Source organism: Cervus elaphus, chromosome 28 (genome assembly GCF_910594005.1).
Source record: "Cervus elaphus chromosome 28, mCerEla1.1, whole genome shotgun sequence".
NCBI lineage: Eukaryota > Metazoa > Chordata > Mammalia > Artiodactyla > Cervidae > Cervus > Cervus elaphus.
Window position 1 is genome coordinate 43376976 of NC_057842.1, and position 8227 is coordinate 43385202.

The 8227-nt window shown below is 47.0% G+C and overlaps 1 long non-coding RNA gene across 1 annotated transcript; it reads left to right on the forward strand.

The window, feature by feature from the left end:
• Positions 1–880: 880 nt before the first annotated feature.
• On the forward strand, positions 881–7744 carry LOC122685571. Its single transcript, XR_006338449.1, has 3 exons — positions 881–998; positions 2905–3009; positions 7134–7744. It is a non-coding gene; the product is annotated as an uncharacterized LOC122685571 (long non-coding RNA).
• Positions 7745–8227: the final 483 nt, after the last annotated feature.

The window sequence follows — 8227 nt, forward strand, 5'->3', positions numbered from 1 at the left end:
ACTTGCAAAGATACAAGTACATATTCACTGCTGCTGCTGCTGCTGCTGCTAAGTCATTTCAGTCGTGTCCGACTCTGTGCGACCCCATAGACGGCAGCCCACCAGGCTCCCCCATCCCTGGGATTCTCCAGGCAAGAATACGGGAGTGGGCTGCCATTTCCTTCTCCAATGCATGAAAGTGAAAAGTGAAAGTGAAGTCGCTCAGTCGTATCCAACTCTTCGCAACTCCATGGACTGCAGCCCACCAGACTCCTCTGCCCATGGGATTTTCCAGGCAAGAGTACCGGAGTGGGTTGCCATTGCCTTCTCTGATATTCACTGCAGTGCTACTTAAAATAGACAAGACATGGAAGCAACCTAAATGTCCATTGACCAATGAATGGATAAAGAAGATGTGGCCTTCCAGGTGGTTATGAAAGTATACCTTTTGAGAATTGAGGCTAGAACATGTTCTATTCAGCAGGTGTTAGCTTGATTTGTAAGTTTCATGTATTGGGGGCTGTCATTTATACTACAGCCCCTATACGTGTTAAGGGTGTGCCTGGGCCAGAGTGGATTGGTTCTTTAAGCACAAGTTGGGCTCTGATAGTATGGGATTCTATAGGCAAAGAGGGAAGAGGAGGTGGGCTCAGACCCACAGAAGCTCACAGACCAAGGAAGAACAAGGGCTCTATACCCAGGCAGAGCAGTAGGATCGACGATTCTGAGTCTGGTGTCTGCAGTCCTCTAGAGAGAACTCCCTTTGGCTTTGGGGAACAGCACTGGTTTTTTATGCTAACATTTATGGAATATGGCAGACATTGTTCTAAACATATATCATGTATTGCCACATTTAATCCTACTATGAGTTGGGTAATGTTATTATCCCATTTCACAGATGAGGAAACAGACAAAGAGATGAGGCAACTTGCCCAAGGCACAGCTGGGATTCAGGCTCAGGAGTCTCAAGTCTCGCTCTTATCCATGTCCTATCCTACAACCTACTCTGTGATAACTCTGTGAGTACCTGGAGAAGACTCTGACCTCCCTACTCCCCACTCCCTCCCTGGACAGAGAGAGACCACTTGCTGTCATTCTCCTGCACATTTAAAAAGACAGTTTTTGCATCCTCATCTAAGCCTTCTCTTTTCCTGGCTGAACATGACCATCTTTTTGCTTTTCCTCATGTGGCAGAGCTTCTGCTCTCCTGACCACCCAGCTTGCTCCTCAGTGGGATCCCTCCATCCTGTTTCATTGTCTCCTTTGAAGTGATGGACCCAGAACTGAAATCCACATTCAAGTTGTCCAAACTGCGCCGTGTGAGCAGAATTAGGAAATCCTTTCTGCCCGTCACCCCTATACAAGCACAGCAGAAGACAGGGTTAACTTTGGAGACAGCCAGACCTTCTCTGCAAATATCTGTTGGGCATGAGAGAGCCCTGGCCCTCAGGGAGTGCACAGTCCCGTGAAGGAGGCAGCAGGAGAACTGGTCACCGGAGTGAAATGTGCTGAGTGAGGGGGCACAGAAGAGCGAGGACTCTGTGACTGAGTCCTCAGGGCCCTGAGAGGCTCCACTCAGGCAGAGCTGCTGATCTGGGTCTTGAAGAGTGACTAGGAGTCCATCAGGTGATCTAGAGGGGCAGGGAGAGGGGACAGTGCGTGCAGAGATGTGGAAGTGTGCAAAAACACAGAACATTCCAGACCCTGTCCAGTGATGGTGGCCAGATCACATGTGGATCTGATCCTATGGACAGAGCACCCTGATGGCAGAGGGGAGCTGTGAGCTCCTTACCATGGCTTGATTCCTATGAACTCAATGGAATTTTCAGTTCACCAAAACCCTGGGTCCTTTTCACCTTTCATGTCATAGATTTGTTAAACCAAAGTCCAGAACTTTCTACTTATTCCAAATGAGTCTCAAACTATTAGATCCTGCCCATTACTTCAGTCTGCCTGGGTCCTATTTCTGCATCTAAATTGCTAATGATCTCTCCCAGTGCTGCATCATCTGCCCTTGATGTTATTGATAAAAATACCCAGAATAGCAGGCTCGGGCCAGAGACTTGGTGCCCACCACTACAGACCTCCTTGGAGTCACCATCAGTCAGCATTGCCCAGGTTACATGTTTAATCAGCTAAAAAAAAAAAAAAGATAGCGCTAAGTCATGTCCGAATCTTGGGACCCCATGGACTATAGCCTGCCAAGCTCCTCTGTCCGTGGGATTTTCCAGGCAAGAATACTGGAGTGGGTTGCCATTTCCTTCTCCAGGGGATCTACCTGACCCAGGAATCGAACCCATGTCTCCCGCATTGCAGGTAGATGCTTTACCAACTGAGCTATGCACAAAGCCCTTAATCAGCTATGCAGTCTTCCAAATAAAAGCACCTCTAGCTCACAACTGGCCAATTTTGACTATGAGGAAGTCACGGGAGACATTATCAGCTGGCTTGCTGAAATCCAGATATACACCACATCATCAGCACTTCCCTGATCAACCAGCTCAGCAGCCCTATTAGAAGAGACCTGGTTTGTTTCAAGTGGACCCTGTAGCTCTTTAGGGATCTGTGCTTCCATTGTTAACAGGCACAAACCATTTGCTCAATGGCATACACTGCAGTTTCTCTGGGGTTCCCTCATACCTGTGGGTATGCAGTATACAGAATCTAAAGTGTCCTCCTTTTGGAAAACTAGGGGTCTTGCCCAGCCCTGGAGCTCTCTCCCCTTTGCTCTGTCTGTGAAAGATTAACAACAGCCTTGGAGAAAGCTAAGCCCTTCACTCTTTGAAGCCTGGCCTGGGGCTGGGTGTTCTGGTTGGGGAAGGGCACTGGGGCTCCCTTCCAACCTTCTCCTGCTCCTCGGGCATGTTCTCACCAACCTTGGGCTCCAATCCCAACTTAGCAGAGCTATTTTTTTTTTCTCTCCAGACTGAAGATTACTTTTGAAAGAGAAAAGAGCAACAGGGTTTTGGCATTTTATCGTCTTCTCTGTGGTGCTTTGTATTGCAAGCTCAAGAGTTTAAACTTCATCTGGTAAGTAGAGAAATCACTGGAGAATTTTGGGGAAAAAAAAGAGTGATCTGATCCTATTTTAGGTAAGAGGTTTTAAGGTTTTCGACTGTTTAACATCATTACTAACCACTTTTAGCCTCAACACTGAACACTAGCAGTTGCCTATAAGTGTGATAGGCAGAGCCAAATATACTAGCTAAGGTGGACCATTTTATCTTTAGTGTGAGGTGGAAAGGGGAAAAAGATATAAGTAGTGTTCGGAGTCTGATAGACCTGGGTTTAAATACCAGTTCCGTCACTTAAAGACTGGGGACCTTAAACAAGCATCTTACTACTTCTAAGTCTCAGTTTTCTCATCTGAAAAATGGGAATAAATAATTGTACCCTCCCCACAGAATGGGTGTGAGGATAGAGATAACGAGTGTAAAGTGCCTGGCTCCATAGACGGAGAAAGTTCAAGAAGCCATCTTTCACTGGCATCCTTCAGTGTCAGTTTTAGGATTACAAAGTGGTTACCCTGCAGGGCTCCCAGGTGCCCCAAGACCAGAGGATGTACTCCCATAGCAGCCCAAAGGGAGTGGGGCTCCGTGCAAGCAGGCATGGATGGAGGTGGTGCCTGCTTGCTGCCCAGCTCTGAGCTGATGATGCCAAGGGCTGGCAGGGCCCCAACCCCTGAGTGACCTGCAGGGGAGGCTGGCACCAAATTCCTAGAGTCCTGATCTACCGTCCCACCCTAATTGGCTCTGCCTGGGTGTGTGTTTTGTCAGGAGTTGCAGGGTTAATGGCTGGAAGAACCGGTTTTAAAACATATCCTCAGGAGTTGGTCTGGGTGACTCTTCAGAGGAGCCTGGATGGGAGGCGCCAGGCCCCAGAACTGGAGTGTGTTCCAGGGCCCCGCCTGAGGTGCCCACAGCTTCCTGCACATGCGGCCTATCACCCCCCACACACCTGGGCTGCCTCCTCCCACCCAGTGTGGGTGAGCAGAGAAGGAAAATGAAACAAGCCTGGGGACAGATTGTTGGGGAGGTGCCAGCCGTCCCTCATCCTACTGTCATCCCAAGCTCCAAGGCTGGCCTTGCAGCCTTCCAAGCTGAGCAAAATAGCTCTGGAGAGCACACAAGGCTACTCTGACTTCTGACCTGGGACCTGCTGGCTCAGGCCATCAGTTTATCCTGGCCGGAAGTAGCCACATTTTTTTCCCACTGAATGCATTTCCATCCAGATGCCCAGTTCTTTACTGCAACGTGAATTCTCCCATACTCACTTCAACCCTGTCAAGAAGACTGGAGCTTTCTAAACACTAACACAGCACCTTGGACAAAATGCTGAGGGCTTCACAGGATGACTTTTTAGTCCTCATGCCAATGATCTACCTTTACTGTCCCCATTTTACAGATGAGGAAACTGAGGTACTTGAGAGCTCAGATACCTTGCTAAAAAAGCTACATACCTAAGCAAGAGGCAGAGTTGGGAATTGAACTCCTGAAAGTTCTCCCTGCTCTGTATTCTATTTCCTCTCCTGTGATAAAAATTTGGGGACCTTGGAGACCTGGCAGGGAAAAGTGCCAGTCACTTAGCCCAGTTCACTTCCTCTGGTGACCTTGACCTTGTCCAGGTAAAAATAGTCACCAGACTCTCCAGTGACCAGGTTATTTGGACTTTCAGGACCTTTGGAGCAGGATGTAGGACTGCTCCATCCACCACCCTCACTGCCCCCTACACACACACACACACACACACACACACCTGGCACTCCTCTTCCTCCTCACACACACACACACACACACACACACACACACACACACACACACACACACACACACACACACACACCTGGCACTCCTCTTCTTGGGTCCAGGCAGCAGCAGCCATAGCCCTTGGCCACTGGAAGATTCTCTTTTTTTAAATGTGTTTTAAAAAATTAGATTTTATATATGTATGTATGTATGTGTACACACACACACACACACACATAATTTAGTATCTTAGCCATTTTTCAGTGGAGAGTTTAGCAGTGTTACTATATTAACATTGGTGTGAAACAAATCTGCAGATTGTTTCCAACTTACAAACCTGAAACTATACCCATTAAACAGCAATCTTCCTTTTCCTTCCCTCTTCCCCAGCCCCTAGAAACTACCATGCATTCTCCTGTCTCTATGATCTTGAGTTTTAGATAGCACATCTATAAGTGGAATCATATGGTATTCTGTCTTTTGTGACGGACTTCTTTCACTTAGCATAATGTCCCCTAGGTTCATCGTGTTGTAGCATGTGACAGGATGTCCTTCCCTTTTAAGGCTGAATGATATTCCATTGTCTGTATAAACCACATTGTATTTACCCATTCACCTATTGATGGACACCTGGGTGGCTTCCACCTCTTGGTTATTGTGAACAGTGCTGCTATAAACATGGGTGTGTAAATATCTCTTTGACACTCTGCTTTCAATTCTTTTAGATATATACCCACAAGTGGGGACTGCTGGATCATATGGGAGTTCTATTTTTAATTTTTTGAGAACCTCCACATAGTTATCATAGAAGCCGCACCATCTTACATTCCTACAAACAGTGCACAAAGTTTACAATTTCTCCATATCCGTGCCAACACTTGTTATTTTCTGGTGTGTGTGTGTGTGTGGAGACTATCCTGTTGGGTGTGAGGTGTGAAGACTTAACTCTTAAGCATGGAGTCCTGCACACACTGACTGGAGACTTGGACTTCCCAATACCAGGACTGAGACTCACACATGACAACAAGAGCTCTTGTTACATTTTCCTCATGACCAAAGCAGCCAAGTGATTCTTGCTGACTTGCTGAAAAACCCTGGACATTACAACTTCGTTTTAGAGAATCCCTGAGGAACTGCCATGGATCAGTGAACTTCCCTGCGTGAGCAGTATTTTCAGTGGGTGTTGGGCAGACATTAATGAACGTAAGTTCCAATGCAGGCAGAGATGTTGTCTTGGTCATCTCTGCATCCCCAGCACTCGGCACATGGAACATGCTCAGAAAGATCTGTTGAATAAACAAAGAAATGGGTAGCTTTCTAAGACTATTGAAAGCTGTCCCTCTGAGCTAAAGTGGTCCAGAGTGATAACCTTTCGCAGCCTGTCTTTGGTGGCTTGCAGACTGTTTTTCATGAAAGCCCCAGCTGCCCCTCCCTCCTTGCTCTAAAGCATTATGCACCTGGCTTCCAGCCGCCAGCCCACTCCTGTCACCCCCTTCTCTACAGAATGACTCTGGACTTTGTCATTCTGACAAGGCTGACAGGGAGAGAGTTTTAAAAGTTTGAGAAGGGATGCCTTTGAGGGAGGTTTTGACAGGCAATGATAAATTGTCAGCTTTGCTTCAAGAAAAACAAAGTCTATCCTGTCCTTGCTCCTTGCAGGGAAGATTTTTTAAGCATCTCAGCACTTTTCTGTGCAGTGAGATCTAGCAGTTCACCAACCCCACCTCCAGACACAAAGACACTGCAGTGGGGAATGAGAATGAGGGGGTTTCAGGCTAATACAGATACAACAAAACTTGCTTCCTCCATGATGGTTTGAGGAAAGGGCAACAAGTGTGAAGAGAGTTGATGCCAGCCCTGTTGTCAGAGTCTGGGGAATTCAGTGAAAGAATCCTTATTGTAGGCCTGGCCTTGTTCTCTGTTCTTGACACATACTAACTCATTTAGTCCTGCCAACAGTCTTGAAGGATGTATATTGATGTCACACCCATTGTACAGATAGGAAAACCAAGCCACTGAAAAATCAGGTCATCCGCCCACAGTCACACAGACCGTGGGATTTGGATCCAGATGTGTAGTCTCAGAGTCTGGGCTCTTATCTGTGAACCACGCCAACTGTCCTGAGTCTGTTATCAATTCATTTGCTAATTCAACAACCACTTCTAGAGAGCCTACGATGTGGCAGGGACCATGCCTAGCAACGAACAAAACACAGGTCTCACCACCCAAGGCTAACAAGGACATTTACTCCACAGGCATCTGGTCTCTGAACGGAGACCAGGGTTAGTGGGAATCCAGACCCACAAATCACCAAACCAAATTCAAATTCATTTCGTGATCAAGAGAGTCCTGACAGACTACTTTCCAGGAGTCAAAAGTTAACCTTTTTTTTTTTTTTTCTTTTTAAAGAAAACAGCATTAAGGGTGTTTTAAATGGTGACTCTGGCCTCAGGAGAGAGACTTTGGAACATCCGGACTGAAAAGGGAGCCATTGCTGCTACTGCTTCAGCCTTCCCACAGAACACACCTGCCCATCCAAGAGCCAAGTAATGCCAAGTTTCCTCATGAAAATGCCAAATGAAGTCACGAGAAATATCAACTGATACTAACAGTGGCCAAATTCCTGCACAGGAGTAGGATGAGAGGAGCTAAGAGCTGCCCTTAGCTTCTCTGGGGAGACCAGCCAAGTAGCACTTTCTCATCAACTCCAATAAACCGTGGGGTGTGTGTGTGTGCAAATACCCTGCATTCTACAGATGTGTTGGGGAAAGATGGAACACTCATGTATCTCTATTTGTGGGGCAGTGGGCAGTTCAGAGCACAGACCTGGGTTTCATCCTGGCCCCCCAGCTCATTCAGGCAAATCTGTCTCTCCTTCAGCCTCCACATCTGTAAAATGGGACTAATTTCTAATCATGTACCTTCTGCACGGGGTGGATGTAAGGATGAAAGAAGAGAATCCTGTTGAATATTTAGTACGGTGTCTGGCCAGAGAAAGGTACCAGAAGGGTCAGCTAATATTCTCATCTATATTATCTGCAAAAAATTTCACAGACTTTGAAATTCACTACATGTAAATGAATGTGCTATGAACAGTATATAAAAGTATTTGTTCTATATTGCTCAAAGTTAAAGCTTTATCCCCATCAGACACACGGTAGGGCCAAGGCCCATATTTCTTCCCCTTTTCAATCAGGTGGCAGTAGGAGCAGGAACCTCAACGTCCAGTTCAAGGGTTTGCCTGGTGGCTCAAACTTCCTCCCTTCAGCTCTGGCTTCAGTCCATTGCATCTGCTCAAAATCAGAGAGTTTTGCCCACCCCACTCATCCTGACTTCCAGGCCCCTCTTAGGTTGGCTTCCCAGGAAGCAGACTCTTTTGGGTACCCGTAATTTGGCAAGGAGAGGCTCCTAGAGGAAACCAGTAAGGGCAGCAGTACAAGGGAGGAGAGGAGGTCCATACATGGTGCGGTCTCAGCAGAGCCTCATGGAGGGCGGCTTCAGGC